Here is a 20,788-nt window from a genome sequence, read left to right on the forward strand (position 1 = left end):
AAACATGGTTTCAATATGTACAGTTGCAAGCTAGATGGAGAGAAGATCAGAAAATTGGTATTTTGCAAAATGAGGAGAACTTGGTAAAACAGATTAGAGATCAAAGTCAAATTCATATAAAAAGGTTGTATAATGCATTGGTAGAAATAGATTCAGAAACGGAGTTAGTTAAGAACTGTATGATAAAGTGGACACAAAATATTGAAGAACCAATAATGATGGAAACATGGGAAAAAATATGGGTTAGAAATGTGAAGTTTATGCAAGCCCAAAACTTAAGAGAGAATTTTTATAAAATGTTTTATAGATGGCATCTAGATCCTAAAAAGCTAGCCTGTATGTATCCAAGTGTACAACCCAAGTGTTGGAGATGTGAATGTGATGATGCCACGTATTATCATATATGGTGGACATGTAAAAAAATTAAGGCATTTTGGATAAAAATATGGTGGATTATTCAAAATATTCTCAGAAAGAAGATAAAATTTACTCCACAGTTCTTTTTGTTAGGCATAATTACAGATTGTACTGTTATAGAGACTAAGTTGATTTTAAATTTAATAACAGCAGCCAGACTTTTGTTGGTGCAGTATTGGAAGAAGGAAGACTTGCGTACTATTGAAGAATGGACACTAAAAGTAGTGAACTTAGCAGACATGGCCAAAATTTCAGCGTATTTGAAGGACCATTCAAATGGTATAGAAATTTAATAAATAAATAAATAAATAAATAAAATGAAAGATATATATTGGAATGGAGAAGATGGATTGACTATATTCAAAACAAATATCAGACTAAAAAGTTTCAAATAGCTTATGAATGAAATCAACTTTTTCTTTTTGAACTATGTTTTGTTAGTTGAAAGGGGAGTTAAAGAGCAAGAGGGAATTAGGAGCCTACAGAAAGTTAGCATATTTTAGTTTATGTTTGTTAAATGTTATACCCTGTATTTGCTCTGGGAAGTCCGGGGTGGGGTGGGTGGAGGAGGGAAGGGGGGAGGAGGGATGGGGAAAAATTGTTGTAATATTTGAAAAAACTTTTTAATAATAATAAAAAAAAGAAGTATGTAACGCACATTGGTAGAATACAGAAATAGTCTAAAGGAGACATGATTCCTTTCTGAATATCGGAAAAGAACCTGTTAGAAAGAAATGGGAGAATGGGTGGGGGGGAGCCACTCTCCAATGGGTACATTAGAGTTAAGGAAATGAGCATCTTATTGTTTTCTAGAACTAAGATTGAAACAGCATTTGCAAAAATGGTACTTAGGAATCAAATAAAATAAAAGGACACTGCACTAATTATTTTAGAGGAAGACAGCCCTCAATTATAAACATTGCTTCAGACCCAGATAATTCTCATCTATTATTTTGCTTTTGCTTATTATTTTTGTGACCTAAGTCACAGAACCACTGATATAAATAGGTTTACACTCTCTCTATACAAGGTAAACAATGCGGGAAAGTGCAAATAGTTTTTTAATTTGGTTGAGAATATTTAGCAAAATAGCAGCTGATAGTAGAGCAATGCTTATTATGAGTAAATCAAACTAGTTGATCATGTCCCGGATCACTTTATAGAAAGCCTATCTTTTATATACCTTCCCCAAGCAATGAAAATTAGTAGACAAATATTTTGTTGGTGGTGTTCCATTTCTAAGAAATGTGAAATTCATGAATTAGCGGAACATGACTTTCCAATAGCAGCTAACCCTATGAGATAAATTTTCTGTTGAGAGAGTTTTTCTACACTGCAACATTTCACTGCTTGTCTCTATATACTGGTATAAACCATATAAAAGTGAAGCCAGCTAAAGGAATATAATTCTGGATTTCAGTGTCTTTGTTTACTATGGTCACAATGATGAATTATGCATCTGTGGAAATTTATTACTCTTAACATAGAGAAAGGAAGGACGAAAGGAAGGAAGGAAGGAAGGAAGAAAGGAAGGAAAACATCATAGTTTTATTGAAAAAAGAGGTATTTTTCTCTATTTCATTTGTCTTTTTAACATTTTTACACTGTTTCCATCAATAAATATGTAAAAACACAGCAACCAGTTTTTCAGAGAAGTGGGAGGTGAAATATATTCTCATTAGCCATTTGAAGCAGAGGTATTTACTTTAACCAATCTGGAAATATGGGCAGAATTTTTATTAGCTGTTTAAGCAAAAGGATGGTCCTTTCCCCCAGAAATGGCGAATTGATGATCCTCATTGCTGGGGTAAGTTAAAGGTGCAGATCTGTCCACATGTACCAATCCTTCATCATTTGGGAAGCCTTATCAACCCTTTACATTAAAACAGCCGTCCACAAATATTCAGTGATAAGATTGTATGAAAAGGTGAAAGATGACTTGCAGAAATCTCAAATCTATGATTACCTTTTTTTTCTCATCTTATTTTCTTATTTCATTCCACCATATTCTCATCTTCGGGTTTTTTTATATATAATTCTAGTTTTCCTTCATTACATATTTTTAAAACAGAATTGAGTTTCTAGAGGTACTTTAAAGTTTTATGGTGGTGGAAAAAGACCTCAAGGCTGATCAGAATCTCAAAGAGACCATGTTCAAAGGCTTGAATTAGTTATTGCCAGGGAATTAGAAGCTATTAATCTTTATACTAACATTAATGGTATATCAACAAATGAACAAGGAAGGAAAATGTGCTTAATACTTTTGTTTGTTCCAATAGTACAAACCAAATTTAAAGGCACTGTGAATGATTTTCGCACTTAAATTTGTCAAAATGATTAATGTCAAAACAAATACTGAAGTTTTTATAGAGTTAGAAGTATATTATTGATTCATTGGAAGCAAAATTGAGACACAGGTAGTCAGATAATCATTCAGTGCCACAATTGCTTTTTATGTAGTCTCTCTACAGTAAACATTAGCAACGTCATGCAATAGAATGGAAATTCTCCCTAAGAACTGATCTTCTAAAAGAAATGTGAACATACTACTGTATTGTAGTATGTACATATACTATAGATGTACACATGTACAAATACACAAGCTGTATAATTAATTCATAGTTCTTCCTCTGAGAGGACCTGGTCTGAATTATAAAGATGCTTTTATTAATTTTAATCTAGGATAATGCATGAGTTTAATACTATTGTATTGGCTAACTGCAATGTACAAAATAAATAAAATAAACATCTATATTTTTCAGCTGTTTTTACATATAATTTCTTTATATGTAATGTTCTGTTTTTGCCCTCATCTGCCAAAAATCTATTTTATATTCTCTCTTCTAGTTCTGAACATTGTCCTTTTACATCAACTGTTTCAAATTTCTCACCATTTTAGTCTTGCACCTAGTTTGTTGATAGCATGTGGAATAAATTTTAGTCTGATAGGTTCAAACTGTTTCTATTGAGATTTGAATCTATTTTCTTGACTACTTGGAAAACTGGTGATATGAAGTCACTAAATCCTCCCCTCCCCTCCCCCCCTTTTTTTAAGATCCTGGAATTCTCAAAAATCATACCCCTGAAATTTAGCACAGAGGTGGTTATCCTATAAAGCCTATCTTATGCACTGATCAGGATGCAATGAGCAGGATATGTAGCAGACTGAATAGCCTCTTTAATCTGATTTGAAATAAAACCCTTCCTTTAAGAAAAATGTGATTAGATTGAGTATGGTCTATTGTAAAATGCGGCATCCAAAAAAGGACATGATAATATTGATTAACAAGATATACTCACTTTAATAGCACGGCCCCAAAGCAGTTAAATTGTGCACTGAAACAATGAAACCTTGACCAAAAAACATCTACCACAATTCAGCCAAAGAGCCACTTTGTAGGTTAATCCCCTCTGCCTAATTCAGTATATACCCCTACAGTGTCCTTAATATTCACTGTGAGAAGAAATATTTCATAATGTTGCTGCATAAGATCAACTTTGTCCTTGTCTACTGGAGAAAAGAGAAACAATTTTTCACATGATATTGCAATGCTTCTCCTACAAAGTGTGGTTAAGTAAATTAATGCTTTACTTATCCCACGGCCCAGCAGTTTGGAATAGAGATTATATGCCTGCCCTAAAATGACAGTTCTTCAGAAGAGTTATTAAATTTGTTGCAATTGCCACAGCTGTTAGATGTTTAATGGCTTAGCAATTTTGATGATCTGCTTCTACCTTTAAATTGATCTGCCCTTTTAAATATATTTTATTTTTTTAATGTTGGCTGTTTTAATCTGAGCATTTCTCTTTCTTTTTTATTTTGGTTTATATGCTTTAATCATTGACTATAAAATCAAATTAACAATAAGAACCGGTGGCACTGGAATATTTTTTTAAAAATATTTCTAATATTGATGCTCAGCAGATCATTATAGTTCTATCATGCTCTCTCAGAACAATACGATATTCAATCCCAGTATATTCAAATTTCTAGCAACATATGGTAAATTCGCTCGTAAATGAGTAATCTCATCCTGAGGACTTGTACTGACACTGTGAAAAAAATAATAGCTTCTCTTGGCTTCTGGCTAATTGAGCAATTCCCAAGAAGAGCAGGAATGTTTCTTGGAATTTAATTGACTTTCGGGAAGCATTTCTATAACTGTTCAATAACAGTTTGCCAATAACAGCATTTTCCTGATGCTCCAGACTATATTCCAATAAAAATATGCATCTAATGTGCCATTTGGGTTTCTTTACACATCAGTTGCACTTTCCATTTGGAATGCATGATGAGAGCAGTATGTTTGTGTGTGTGTCAAAAATATTGGGCTGGGGAGGCTCAGTTGCATTCATTTAGAAGCTGATCAAATATTTTGAACTTCCTTTTGTTATGTTTGAACAGCATCCCATATAAAACAATAATAAACCTGACAGATAGTACAATCTGGCTAATGATTTAGAAATTGTGCATACTCTTCTAACAATAACCCATCCCTCCCTAACTTCATGTTGTTGTTGTTGTTGTTGTTGTTGTTGTTGTTGTTGTTGTTGTTGTTGTTGTTGTTAATTATCTACTAGCTATATTTCAATAGGTCCAAACTTTATTACCAATGTTGAACTGTCATAAACAATTGACAAACTATAAATTTGCAACTTTCTCTGTGACATTGTTGGTACTGTGTGAAGCTGCTCCACATTTCTAGTCAAAATGCATTTCAAAGTGAAGCAACCTAATCTCTACTTCTCTATCAACAAAAGTGCAGGACTGGGACAGTTGTGGAGATAGTGCACTTCAGCAAATATCGCAATACTTTTTGCTTTGCAAATGTACTAATATAGATATTTTAATACACATTTTCAGGCAGTTTTTTAATGTCCATTGAATGTGAAGATTGGATTAAATGGTTTTATTAATTTATATGATCAAATTGAACAGACATCACTGTTTCTAGGTGCTCCTGAGAGGCACTATATTTATATCCTAGTAGCAGCCTTAATCTTCTCATCGTTCCCACCAACCATCTCCTTCCACTTATAACTTTATGACTATAACTTTGTTGCTTGTATCCTTACGATTTATATTGATATTGTTTCCTGATTGCTTATTTGTACCCTATGACTATCATTAAGTGTTGTACCTTATGATTCTTGTTGAACGTATCTTTTCTTTCATGTACACTGAGAGCATATGCACCAAGACAAATTCCTTGTGTGTCCAATCACACTTGACCAATAAAAAGTTATATTCTATTCTATTCTCAAAACTTTTGGTAAATCTAAATAGTTGCACAACTGTACTATAAACACTTGATTGTTGCTAGTTCTGTGGTATTAGTACATCTCAAATCTTGAGTGATAATTTTTAAGAGACTTGAAAATAATATAACAGAAACATCTTGAGCTGGGTTATATGTATTTGCTACATGCTCATCAAGAATTTGTCCCGTTGTTTTCTCTTTTCCAGAGTTTCAATATCATTTTTAAAGAAGCTACAGAAATTGGCTATCAGACATGAAGGAGACAAATTACTGTACTGAGTTGTAATTCAGGAGTTACTCCCAGGGCCATGCAATAATTCTTCCTCTGGGATTTGGCTCTCCCTTAGGAAGACAAAAGTCTTCAGTAGATAACATGTTTTATTGCAGACACAAGCAACCATAGTTACAGTGAAACACATCTTCTACCCAATATTGTAGTTATGTATCTGATTTTAGAGATAAGTATTCTCCAAGACAGTTTCTTTTTTTCACCCTTTTGTAACTGCTTGCTTTCTGTTTCTTATGCTGGCCATCTGGCCTACGTTCACTGAATAGTCATGTCTGGCCCCAGGTTCCTTGTCAGTCCAAGCCCTCTATGTGGAAGGATCCTTGGAAAGATATACATTCTAATAAACATATAATAGGTCAGCTATAGTTTGATTTAATGTATTGATATTATAGATGCCAGTACTGAAAGTTCTGAACAGATTGTCTGTTGCAGTGATGGTTAACCTTTTTGGCACCAAGTGCCAAAACTGGAGCGCATGCGCACACACTGGAGTGCTGGAACCCAGAAGAGAGCAGCTGGCCGGTGTGCATGCGTGCGGTGGCCAGCTACTCTTCTGGGTTCTGTCATGTGAACGCTCCCATGCGTCGAAGAGAGCAACTAGCCAGCACATATGCACAGCCAAACCAACTGTTCGGCGTGCATGTGTGTCACGGAATCTGGAAAAGCAGTGTGTCCACAGAGAGGGCTCTGTGTGCCACCTGTGGCATGCATGCCATAGGTTCGCCATCATAGATCTAATTTGTCATCCAAATACAATGTAAGGTATTGGATTTAACTTATAAAACCATAAACAACTGATCCTTTCAGAGGATCTGCCTGTCCAGTTACAGGCCTGCCTGACCATGAAGATTTGATCCTCTGAGAATTCCCTTCTTTTAAGACTTGCCTGTTAAGCAGACATGAGAAGATCTTCACTTACATATGTCTGTGGAGATTCTCAATGATCCAGGTCACAGTAGTATTCTACTGGTTTTCAGGTGTAGCTCAGTAAAATAAAGACAGAATCCCAGTGTTTGCCTTGATACGCATTTATTCAGTTGAATAAAGATGGGTCCCTCTAAGCAGGAGGGAACCCTGAACAGAAGATGAGACATATACTATACCTTTACTTTGCTATCACTTTGTCACACAGCGAAGCTGGCACCCAGGAGATAAGATAAAGAAGTAGTACAGAAATATCCAAGCATAACCTTTGTGGCTCAGAGACTTTCCAGAACCTTGAAGGTACCCTGAGGTACCTGTTAATGTATTTTTTTCATTGTTTCTTTGTATAATTTAATCTGCTTTGAGTTATCATTTTAAACAGAGAGATGACATATACATCCCATAAGTAAATGCAACTGCCACTTTTTGAAGTATTTAATCCAATGATTTTATCCACAACATTCATCCCTAAAAGCTACCACAGAATTTTAGAAAATCCAGTAAAAAGTAAGTATTATAACCTTTTTTCCATTAAAGGAAGACAAGTCCCTTCATGATATACATAGCCCTTCTGACAAAACTATGAAATGATGTACCAAAAGTTATAATAAAATAACACTGAAAAGCAAAGTGTAAGTGACCTTGGAAAAGTTACAAGCTTGAAAACCAATTCAATTTAAAAGTAGGGCACTATCTAGAGAGAATGAGATAAATGGAAGCTCAAGTGTTAGAACTAAAAGTAACAAATCTATTGGAAGGTTAACGATTCTGTGCAAAGTCAAAATAATTCTTAATTAAATGTTTTATCGAGCAGTGAGGAACAATTGAACAGGATAATTCATTGTTATACCATTACCTAAATTTTGCTATAATTTATATAACAAGTGCGAGTTACATAGAAGTAACATTATAATGAGCATGTGGATTTTCAGAAGCAAAATCAAAAACTATAGTTCAAGAATTTCTGGCATCTCCACTGCTGGTCATAATTTGACTTCATTATGGAATCATTACATTGCCTGTGAAAAAGGAGGCATACATTAATATGCAATAATGGTGGGATTGATCTCATATGAAGTAGGAAGTTCAGGATAAACAACTTCCACGCTAGGGGTTTTTTTACACTCATTCCCACTTTCTGCAGAAATTGTTTCGTCTAGGCCTGAAACAGGAAATATGTGGTTTTAGAGATGCTGCTTCCATTAGAGATGTTTGTTAGCATTAGAGGTCCATTAATTATTGGGACTGTTTAAGATATGTCACTTGCTACATGTTGCACTAAATTACAGCTTGTAAATGGCTGCATTTGTACCACATACAAACCATTCACACAATATGCTAAATCAACCATATGGCTTAGCACACAATGTGAACCCAATATTTGTGTAACAGAATGTTCTTAAACTAATTTCCTCCTATTGTGGAGGAGTACATAGAAAATACTATGACCAATAAAATATATTTATTCATAACTTTTCTTTTTGAGACATAACATTATGTCAGGTTTAAGACCAGTACAAATCCTTGAAAAAGCATATTATTCTGGTTAAGTTGCATTACATCCTTCAGTAACCAGTTTGGAAATACTCTAGTCAGATTCAGACAATGGATTGAAACGATGGAAATTACTGTACATTTACAGCAAATTGAGTTCTGGGAGTTTGTGTAAAATGGCAACTGCCTTGTGCATGGAAGAGAGCTTCAACTCAATTTCCCTCTGCCAGTTCTCCTTGTGGGGAGAGGGGTTGAAATTGGCCATGCAGGTTACAGGAGCCTTTTAAGTGTTTTTGTTCCTGTGGGGGAGGAAGGTCTTGAGTATAAGTAACAAGTTGTAGACTGGAAACTTCATTTAGCCAATTGAATTCTATTTGTAATGGATACATTTAGCAATTTTATCAGTATTTCTTATTAGTCTCCCATCCAAATACTAACCAAATCCAAACCTGCTTTGTTGCTGAGATCAACTAAGGTTGACTAGAAAGAAGTTACAAGGAAACTGATGACCCCTAACAAGCCTAACCCTAACCCATTGCACAGAAAGGAACAACAAACTCAGAGGATAAATCCTAATGGGCTTCCGGTCAGGGAATGAAATGAACCTTAGTGCACGACTGACATTGCTGGTCCCTGAGATTAGCTTTGATGTGGTAGAACACATACCTTGCACTCAGCATGTCCTAAATTTAATATCAGGCATTTTCAGCTAATTGTCAAAATAAGGTACTTGAAATTCTAAAGCAGCACGGCCGCTTAATGTAGATAAAGTAAAAGTTATAAGACAATTCCTGTGTTTCTAAAAATGCAGCTATTGGCTTTCACTTATTAACTTAAACATTGCAATACTGAATCAAATTGAGCCAACAAATGATTTGATATTTCAAAGCAACACAAATAAGCAGAGCTTCATACAACCAATATGTAGATGATGTCCTCAGGGTAACTAAACATTCTGAAAAGCCTCTTTCGGTATGTTCCCAACTGAGAGTTCCTTTACTCCCACATCGGAACAAATTTCTTTGGGGGTTTTCATGACAGTTGTTCCTGAACAATTGGCATTGATTGACTTCAGTTCCTGCTTTAAAATAGAAGAAACTCAACAATTCTGTAGTACCTCACAGCAGATGAATATCTAGTCTCTATTTCTGCTCAGTAAAGTGTAGTTTAACACAGAAAAAATTACATCTCGCCAGATCTTAAAATGTCAACCAAAACTCTTTTGTTGCTGATGTAAATGCAGGTAGGAAAGATTGCAGGGTCTTTTCGCCAATAACATTTTTGTCCAACAGTAATTTTTTAAAAAATTTTCTTCGTTGTTCCCTTTTATACCAAAAGGTTAAGCTAATGCCACCTCATTGCTGCACTTCTTGAATTTAAAGACATACTGGCCAAATGACTGACTATAGAATAGGATTCTGCCCTTCAATGGGGTGTTTTGCTTTAACAAAGGGGTGAACAAAGCAACCTTATAAAGCTGCTCTATGATTCACGGGGCTCTGACTTTTAACAGAAAAATGACACATTCATTGCCTGTCCTTCCTTGCTTTACTTTTCTTCATTATTTGCAAAGGCTGCATGCAAGGCTCTTAGGGCTGTTCTAAATAATGGAGAACATGATAAGGAGGCTGCAAAACATCTCCTCAAGAAGGAACATGTTGCTTCTTCATTTCAACAAAAACAAAATCAAAGTCACCTTATCCTGGATATATATGAATGATATCAAAAAAGTATATAAAACCAGGTCAAAAGATGTGCCTCTTTGCAACAATGCAGAAGCAGCTCCAAACCTGCACAGCATTAACTGGGTTTGAGAGCTAAGTTGATTTTTTTCTGGCTCTGCATGGCTAATTTGATGCCAGAGCAAAGCTAATTTTTCCCCCCTTTTGCAGTATTGCAATTCTGCTGACCTTGTTGATGGTTTATTCTCCTCTTGATAGGAACTCTTGAATCACCCTGTGTCTGGGTGTCAAGGCAACCATTATCATTGGGGCTCAGGACCCTCATTCTGGTGACTGGTGGTAGCATTGTTTCTCCCCCCCCCTCCTCTTTCCAGCTGCCATAGCAGTTGGCAACTATGGTTACAATACAGAGAGAAGTGCTTGATTACTAAAATGCTGACATGCTATTTTTTTCATTTGTTGCAGATTTCAAGCTCTTCATAGCAACCTTTCTGGGCAAGGGAAGCAGTGGAGTGGCTGGTTGAGCGTGTCTGAAAAAATGTACGCAACATGGCTGCAGGGAATACAAGTATTGTGTCGTGGAGGTCTTAGAGGCCTTATACACATTGCATTACGTGGTTCATTTTAAGTGAGCAACGATGGGTACTTGTTGCATTTAATGAATTGCAACTAGCCTGGGAATCCTGTAGTTAGCAACTCTTTCCTTCTGTTTTGCATACCAGAATCACAGGAATCACAGTCTCTGTTAAGGCTCAGCTTCAAGCAATATACTTTAAATTCTGCTTGGTAAGAACAAATGAAAATTCAAGCTGTAATTTTAGGTCTAATGATGAATTCAAGTAACAAGATTTTTTATTTATTTATTTGTTGTATTTGTTGTGGGAAGCAACGACTCTTGATCACTTCTTTCAACAGATAGAAGGTGGGATTGAATTTTCCAGTCCAACACATATAGCAATGCAATGCAGTATGCACAGAAGTGTAGAACATTTTACTTTGTTCAGTTACCTTCCCTTGGAAGGATTTTCAGAGGGTTAACTATTAATATTTGATAGAGGACTCAGATTTGTAGTGGATGAGGCTAGAGTCAAAAATGGGTAGTCTCTATTTCTTCTATGACAATCTTATTTGCCTTGTCTAGCTAAACTCGAATAACCAATTATGACATATGCATGACACACACGACCTTTATTTGTATTTGTATTTGTATTTGTATTTATTAGATTTATATACCGCCCTTCTCCCGAAGGACTCAGGGCGGTGAACAGCCAGATAAAACACATAACAATATATAAAATTTAAAAACAATTTAAAACATATTAAATGAATTTGGCCCTTACACATTAAAACATCCCCTTTTTAAAAAAATGAATTAAAATTAGCAATTAAAAGAGTTAGGCCAGCCCAGCTTGTTGGAATAAAAGTCTTGAGGAAAGGGCGGAAAGTGCGTACATCCAGAATCCTCCATATCTCCGGGGGGAGTTCGTTCCAAAGGGCAGGTGCCCCCACAGAGAAGGTTCTCCCCCTGGGGGCCACCAGCCGACACTGCTTGACCTACCGCACCCTGAGGAGCCCCTCTCTGTGGGAGCGTACTGGCTGGTGGGAGGCTATCGGTGGCAGAAGATGGTCTCGTAAATACCCAGGTCCTAAGCCATGGAGCGCTCTAAAGGTGGTAACCAATATCTTGAAGCGCACCCGGAAGACCACCGGAAGCCAGTGCAGCTCTCGCAGGAGAGGTGTTACATGGGAGCGCCATGACCCTCCCATAACCACCCGCGTGGCTGCATTTTGGACCAGTTGAAGCCTCCGGGTGCTCTTCAAGGGGAGCCCCATGTAGAGAGCATTACAGTAGTCCAGGCGAGAAGTGACGAGGCATGAGTGACCGTGCATAAGGAGTCCCGATCCAGAAAGGGACGCAACTGGCGAATCAGGCGGACCTGATAAAAAGCCACCTTTGCGTGATTTAGCGTGCTTGCATGCATCACACCTTCCTGGCTTATTTTGTTTCTGCTTAGTATGACTGCAGCTGTTCCCTGTATACCCAACAAACATTATTCATACACACAAGGGAAGTTTATCTCTCATATGCCTAGTTCTACTTTCATTAGGTATGTTTACCAATTGCGGAGTCAACCCAACCCAACCAAAACCTCAACAGGAAAACCTTTTAACCGTTACTGAGCAGCTGGCCAAGTTATGCTGCTGGGGAGAGAAGGGAAATCGGGAGAGCATGGAAGAAACGGCGTATCTTGCATCTTGGACGGGTGTAGGACGTAACTACAACATTGTGTGGCTGTAGGGCCATTCATTTAAAACATCGTTAAGATCACTTGAGGTTTTTTTTTTTTTAAAAGATACGGGTGCTATCTGTTTATTTTTTTTCAAAGATATAGTTGCTATCGGTGAAAGCAAACTATAATTACCTCTCAAACCCATCCTGAAAACCGGGCGAGGCAAGAATTCCGCCTGTAAGCGAAACAGAGCAGAGCCACACCAACAAGAGCTAAGTGGCTCTGGCGCCGGCGCCCAAAGCCGCCCTCTTGCTTTCTCTCTTGGGTGGAAGGGGGGGGGGGGAGACGGCGAAGGGAGAGCGAACGGCGGCCGTGCTTTCGGGACGGGGAGGGCTGCTGGCTTGGAAAGGGAATCAGGACCAGCGAGATTTTTTTTTCCCTCCTCTTTTTTCTTTTTCTCTCCCCCCCCCCTTTTTTTTTCGTTTTTTGGCGGCGCGATCTGGTGCGGAAGAAAGTGAAAGCCTGGAACGCGGCGGAGAAAGTCGAGCGGAGGAGGCGGAGGTTGCGGAGAGGGGAGAGGGAGAGCGAGGACGAGAAGTGGGCGCCGCCTGGTCGCTTCTGCGCGCTCTCGATCTCGACCGCGGCGGGATAAATGCCGGATTCGGGGCGGCTCGCTTTAGTCGCTGAGCCGAGCGGTGGGAGGACAAGGCGGAGCTGCAGCAGCTTTTTTTTCTCCGGCCGCTTAGAGGCGAGGTAGGTCTCAAACGGGAGCGTTTTGCCTTTTGCAGGGATGAGTCTCCGGGGAAGCGAGTTTCCAAAGCGCGCGCCTTTTCCCCCCCCCTCTCCTCCCTTCTTTTGTTTCTTCCTCTGGCTCTAAGGGGATTTCTCTCCTCCCTCCGGCTTCCATATGGGCGGGATTGGCCTGCTTCCTTTCCCTTTCTTCCTTTCCACCCCACCCTCCCTGGGGTCTCCCCAAAGGCCCCCCACCCGCGCACTCACCGCTCTTCTTTGCCCCGGCTGCCCGTGGCTGGGAAGAGAGGCTGGTTCAAATTCCTGCATGCCGGATGACAACTCTGAGTCTGTTAAGACTGGCCGCCAGCACAAATGGGCTGAAAATGTAATGGTGGGGACAAAATTTGAGTTTGCGGAACATAATCACTCTTGGGTTTGAAAAGTTTGTGTGTGTGTGTGCAGCGAAGTGTGTTTCTCACGCACTTTGGGGAGTTAAATTTGCAGTTTTCGAACAAGGCAGTGAGCCTCCCTCTGATGGAACAGAGGGGGATGTTGGCTACTGCGAAGCGTTTGAGGCTGGTAAGCAAGAAGGCAAGCAAGTAATTCTTAATTTCGGCCCAGGGCCAGCATAAAAGCAAGGATAAAAACAAAGCAAAACGATTTATACAACAGCACAGAAAACGTTCTGATTACTTTCTGCCTATGGGTGTAACGTACTATTTTAATTCTAAACTAACAACACGTAGAATTTGAGCTAAGAAGTAAAGGTAAAGGTTCCCCTCGCACATATGTGCTAGTCGTTCCCGACTCTATCTCCGTCTCAAAGCCAAAGAGCCAGCGCTGTCGGAAGACCAGTGGTCATGTGGCCGGCATGACTAAACGCCAAAGGCGCCCGAAACGCTGTTACCTTCCCACTGAAGGTGGTCCCTATTTTTCTACTTGAATTTTTTACGTGCTAGGTTGGCAGAAGCTGGGACAAGTTAAGGGGAACTCACCCTGTTACGCGGCACTAGGGATTCGAACCGCTGAACTGCCAACCTTTCGATCGACAAGCTCTTAGCAATTTGAGCTAAGAATAATTTTAAAATGAATAGTAAAATCCTGGTGTTTTTTATAACGGAGACTTTGTCCGATCCATAGACAGAGCTAAATGGCAGGAGTCTGGAAAATATTATCCTTGGAAGTTGTTAGTTCCTGCCTAGATTTAGTAGCTGTATGGCAGAATTTAGCAGCAGCCAAAGAAATAGATCTGTCTGGTCCAAGAGGAAGATTTGCATGTAAAAAGCATCTCTGTGTGCAGGGGGATTTGTTATATCAGGGCAAATAAAAGGAACCCTGGAATCCCTGTAGACTCCCTGTATGTATATCCAGCAGCATCTACATCACAAAGACACAATCAGAAACCACAGGATATTTACTTATATACTCACATAGACAGAATATACCTGCCATCAAGTACAGGGAAAGCAGAGCATTAACCCTTAAACATTAAATTACTAAGTGATTTAGTGCAATTACCTGTAGTTCAAAACTTCCTCAACTTGGAAACAAATGGAATTTATATATCCCGCAGGTCTGAGTGAAGAAGATCAACTTAAGAAAACCTCTGGATAGTTGATACTGATCTAGTTGTTTTTCTGTGTCCACTGGGTTCTGGGTACCTTTTTAGTATGCTTTTAATCTAGGAATAGGAGAACTTCCTCAGAGACTCAATACACTTGTAGCTTTTCAAGTAGATCCCTTCTCCATATTGCATTAAAATGATCTGTCAGAGAGGTCAAGTCTATGAGCAGAAATTTACCTATAGTCAATAAATGAAAAGCTGAATATTTATTTCAATCTTATTTACACCGGTCTTCTGGAGAACTATATTTGAGACACCGGGTGGAAATTTGAATGATACTTTGTAGAATTTTAGATAGCAGTTTTTGAGTAGTTCCCATAGGGCCTAGCTGAGAACCATTAGGGCGCTGAGAGCACACCTGGGCATAGAATAACTTTAAAGCATCAAGGATTAGTATGGCATCCCTTGATCAATGGAAAATTTGATATGGCTGCATTCTAGACTACATGGTCTGAATGAGCCCTTCTCTCATCAGAGACTTGAAAAGTGCTTCTAAGAGGTATTTGAAAATATTGGTTTGCTCAACTTTGTGATCATTTAACAAGAATACTAGGACTTTCTCTTTTTTACACAATTATTCCTAATTCTTCAATAAATGTTTTTGGCCAGTCCAACAATTTTGTCTTCAGATGTTTGGTGTACAGATGATCTTCTATAAACTAATTGGATGGTCATTCAATTTTCTTCTCACTGTTATAGTGATTATTATTGCTGTGCCCCAATGTTCTGGGACTTTTGCAATGAAAAAAGGGTGACTGATACTGGGTCTACCATTCTAAGTTCTTACAGTTCCGCTATTAGGTTATCATTGCTTGGGGTGTTTTATGGTTTAGATTGCTAAACTTATTTTTTTAATTTCTGGAGTTGTTACTGGTAGCTATCGGGAAGAGATATTCAGATCAATTTGATTTGGTTTTTTTATTTATGTGTTAAGAGAACTAAAATATGTCTCTCGGATCTTAAATGGAGTTGTAAAAATGGGGCAAAGTGGATGTTTTAATGATGGAGTTGCCAGAGTGGAGTGGAGTTTCCTGCTTGAGTGGCTACTATCAGAAAGTTCTGACCGTTTCTCTTGTCTTCCCACAAAGCAATTGCTTATAATGCCTTCTCTGCATTCTTACATTGCTAATAGGACATGGCTGCAGAGTATTCCTGATATTTATTAAAAAGCCAAATCAAGCCTTCCTTTGCTTCCAGGCAATGTAAACCAAACTAGCAATTTGATTGAAATACCTTTTGGGACTGAGGATGATCCAGGAATAGGCTGGAGTCACTGAAGTAGATTAGAGCAGTGGCAAATAATTGACTCATCTGAACTGTTAGTTCTTATAATTTTGATGTGCTGACTCAGAATTTCAGATTTTAGTATGTGTTTCTTCCTGTTATGATAATCCACTTAATCCAAGTAGAGTAGAGTCCATTTTATTCCATAGTTACAAGGCTTAGGACAAGAAATTTGTCAGGTACCTGGAAGATTAAAATTCCCAGGAAATGATCACTGTCAGGCCAGCTCAGTATGGAAGAGCTTTGTATGAAGGGTATTGTAGTTTGTGAAACTCCATAATCTATTAGGAAAGGTCTCAATGCCAGTCCTGTGAGAAAATTCTGTGAGATAGTCAGTAGGTATTGAGCAAGTCACCAAGGTTAGATTCAGTTTGTAGAAAACTTAAAACAAGCAGAGCCTACAGCATCTTTGGACTGATGAAGAACTGGGGTCAGTAATTGCTGTCAATGCATCTGATTTGGCAACTGGGAAAATATATAGCTTTATTCAATTGCAACAGGTAACAAATGAATATAAGCAGAGACCTGTTGGATTGAATGGCTGGCCCATCTAATCCATCTGCCTGTTCTCAGAGTGGCCAACCAAACTGTACAAGGAAACCCACAAATCTCCCAACAAATGGTCTTTACAGGTAGCCATGGTGACATCAAGACTTTCTTTCCTGTGACTTTCAGGAATTGGTCCAACCCTTTTTTTTTAAGCCAGCCAGGCTGATAGCTCTACATCTCATGGTAGCAGATTCCAAAGTTTAATTATATGTTGTTTTAAATTTTTTTTGTTCTTCCAGGATTCAATTTTATTGGTTGAACTCAATTCTACTAATCTGGGAAGGGGAAATTAACTTCTCGGCTATTTTATCTATACCATGCAAACTTTTGTACTCTTTAACTCTCTCATTCACTTACTTTCTATATTAAAAAAAATCTCAAATTTTACACTCTTTCCTCTTAGGGAGGTTGCTCTAGCCTCCTTGGTCATCTTTGTTGAAGTCTGAACCCTCTCTAATTCAGCAAATTTATCTAAGTCCACAAACAAATCTAATCAATCAATCAATCAATCAATCTCCACCGTATCCTTTTTGAGACGCAGTGACAGAAATGCCCACAATATTCCAGCTGTGACCTAACAATTCATTAGATAGAAATAAACTGTGTTCACAAGTAATACTGAACCATAATTTGGTTAATCACTATGAAAATATAGAAATATGATTGTATTGATCATATACACCAGAACATAACCTGGGTACCAAATCTTGGTGTTGCCATTGGATTTATTAGATGTCATCTGTATGTTTTGCCTTTTCACAATTTAACCCTGTGCATCTCTTCACTTTGCTAAGTCAGAACACCCTTGAAAATAAATGCAGATTATTAGTTTCCACAATAATATTTGCAATCTCATCTTCCAGTGTGTATTTACTTGCCCTTTTCCATTTTTCTTACATTTCTGCAATTGGGAAGAACTTAACCTCATCTGGAAGCAAGAGTTTGCTTATTTCCTCATCTGAAGACACCTGTGATTTGTTGTAAGTGAGGAACATCAAGGGTCTATGCAGGCTCATATGGGACACAGGTTATGATATCAGCATCCTAAAAGTCACAATTCCTATTCCTATTGCAACAATGAATCTCCCGCATTGCAGCAATTCTTCCTGACTCGGATTTAGTCATGCTGAGTGCTGGTTTTTTAATAGCAGAGCAATAACATTTAGGCATATCTATCCCTTCCCAGTGCTTTACAGCTCTCTCTAAGTAGTTTACAGAGTCAGCATATTGCCCCCAACAATCTGGATCCTCATTTTACCAACCTCAGAAGGATGGAAGTCTGAGTCAACCTTGAGCTGGTCAGGATCAAAGGAATCGAACTCTTGGCAGTAAGCAGAGTTACCCTGCAATACTGCATTCTAACCACTGTGATACCACAGACTTTCTCCAAATGACTCCAATTTCTAGTTGAAATCCTATTGCGTACTTAAAGTTGTTTTAATAAATTAATGAATAAAGCTATTACATGGTAGACTTGGTTTCTCTTAATCCCTCTAACAACACCTCTAAACACAGTAGTTTTCTTGGTATTGGACTTTGTTAAGATACATTTAGAATAAAACAGATGTTTGTAGCCTTAATATTATTATGTCTCTGGAAGGTCCATGTGGTACTTAGTATCACAGAATGAAAAATGCATTGTAATTATATGTCCCGTGATGGAGAACCTATGGCATGCGAGCCGTTTCCCCAGTTCAGCTCTGTTGTGCATGTGAGCGGGCCTCCCGCTGGCCAGCTGGTTTTGGGTCTCTGCCATGCATGCATGTGCGGGGTGCATGCACGTGCGGGGTGCATGCGGGGGAGCGTGCACATGTGCGGGGGCAGGGCACATGCGGGGGATGCACATGCATGGGGGGCACATGTGCATGGGCAGGGCACATGCAGGGAGCCATGCACACATGCAAAGGGAATGCATGCACATTGCATTTTGGGGGTTCAGGCGCACATGCTTTGGCCACTCAGTCCAGAAAAGGTTAGCCATCACTGATATAGTCTAATCTGTACCAGTTTATATAGGTAACTTTGTATGATTTTAAAACATCTTAAAAATACATGTTAAAAATTACTATTTGCATAGAATGCTAAGAAATTGGAAAATTGTTTATTTGCAAATAGTTTTATCGGTTGTAGTGTTTGAGTTTGATAATAAGCATTGTACTACTGAATCTAAGTATAGTTGGAAAGTTGGGAAAGTTATCAACTTGAGAGAATAGAAAACATTGCTTGAATACTAATACCTGAAGTTTGAAATATTTGTATTTATTTTCTAAAAGAACATGCCAATAATTTGTGTGTGCTTCTCAAACAGAAAAACACAAGCTAATTACATTGTGGTTAAGAACTTAAGCTTACCTAAAATGTAATACTTGAAAACAACATCTTGAAGGCACAGCAAATGCTGACACATGTCAATGTGGGTTGAATGCATTTTTCTTAATCAGGTATGGGAGTACATTTGTGTCAAATGGAATCACTTTTTTTTCCTACTTGTCTCTTTAGATTTCTCACCTGTACTGAACTGAGTGACTTTTCTTTCAGTGGGAATTTAAACAATCGGAAATGGGATGAACCTTTTGTTCACTCCATTCTGGAAGTGGAATGTCTATCCTAGTTAAAGCTTGCCAAAGCATTTGGCTCTCTAATGAGTAGTTGCTGACAACATCCTTTCAGAAACTGCTCGGAATTAAGAATTAGGTCAGTGACAAAATACATGCTCTGGAAACAGAACATTTCCCCCAAAAAGAGGTTTACAGTCCATCTGAATAATTCAAGATAATATGAACAAACGATAGGCATGAATTAAAACAAGTAAAATTTATTTACAATTTGTTCAAAACTTTGTGTATATTTTGGCCCCAAAGCAAATTTTTTAAGCAAATTTGTTGAACTTTATAGGTGCAATTTTGTCATACCCCTTGTATTTGTGGACAGTAATGTATTAACTTTGGTAGCCTAATGGAAGTCTGGGTGAATGTTTTGAAAGTTTTGGTAATTTTAAATGAATAAATACATTGGAATACCTTGAGAACTAAAAATGTAGCCTTTATAAAATGTAAAGTATTATGTACAGTATCATTCTAACTTCTGGATTTAACTCCGTACTCAATTTTAATTAAGTATATTACATTGTAGGTAACTGTGTCTTATAAAACATAAACCTATAGTCTTGATGTGCCAAACACAAAGTTCTGTAGGTATTATCTTAGTGATAATCAATGAATTCTTACAAGTAGCAAATAGATGACTACAGCATATTAATTAAATAAGTATGGTATTCTTACTAGTTAATTCTAAATTATCATTAACAGATCACTGCCAAAAAAGCAGTGTATTTCATAGGATAGTGCATAATTAAATAGATAAATATATGTGTCCCAGGATAATGTTGCAGGATCCAATTTGGGTCGGTTAACAGGACCAAGGTTTAGTCTTCTGAGCTGTTAGACAGCCACATATAAATATCACACAGAATAGTCCAAAGGACACACTCTGCCAGAGAGAAATTCCCTGAGGATAGTCTTCAGTACAAGTCCAAAAGCTCGGAAGACTAAATCTCTGGTTCTGGTGACCAATCCAGACTGGATCCTGCAACAATTAAACAGTGTGATGATAGTGGAACATGTTTGAGGAAATGAAGACTTAAGTGTTAATATTTCTGAATATGTAAAAGGGATATAATTTGTGCTACAACAGCAATGCTGTATATGGTAAAGTACAATTTAGGTTGGCACCTTTTTTTTCTCTTCCTAAAAAAACATGTTGGGATGTCTGTATTACCTGTGACTACAAGTTAACCCCATCCTGATGTTCTGCTCCATATCTTAAAAATACTGGCCCAAGTTGTCCATGATTATGCTAGCTCAGAATGATGATAGCCTTTTATGGACCCTTCTGGAGAATAATAGAGAGGACTGGTCTGATTGGATTTTTTTTTGTAAGCAGTAAATGAGCACTTTAGAATATTTTGGATAAAGTAATTTATCACTAATTAACCAGAACAGTGGAATTTGTTCTAGTAAATGGAGAAACAATAATTTTTATTTTAAAAGATTCTAAGTATTTAATAGGTGTCTTCATCTGCAAGTAAGTGCACCCTCTGCTGTCTATAAATTGAATAAAAGAAGAAATCTTAGCTCTTCTGATCTGTTCTGACTTTTGTCTATTTCAAGGCCAATTACAATGAGTAGAGAGAAAAGCTGATAACTTCCAGGGAGAGAGGGGAGATTGTTACCCCCCCAAAACAGAAGAAAAACATAAAGTAAATCTGTAGAAAGTGCATGTAAAGGTTTCAGACGGCTGTA

The 20,788-nt window shown here is 37.9% G+C and overlaps 1 protein-coding gene across 1 annotated transcript in view; it reads left to right on the forward strand.

Moving 5' to 3' along the window:
- Positions 1-12,994: 12,994 nt before the first annotated feature.
- SERPINE2 (serpin family E member 2) overlaps positions 12,995-20,788 on the forward strand; it is a 29,956-nt gene continuing 22,162 nt past the window's right edge. Inside the window, exon 1 of the mRNA XM_070945080.1 lies at positions 12,995-13,051. The gene's annotated coding sequence lies outside the window, so the exon portion shown is untranslated. The remainder of the gene's footprint in view (positions 13,052-20,788) is intronic.

The sequence above is a fragment of the Pituophis catenifer genome, unplaced genomic scaffold, assembly GCF_029215685.1.
Source record: "Pituophis catenifer annectens isolate HBS135680 unplaced genomic scaffold, rPitCat1.0.hap2 SCAF_6, whole genome shotgun sequence".
NCBI lineage: Eukaryota > Metazoa > Chordata > Lepidosauria > Squamata > Colubridae > Pituophis > Pituophis catenifer.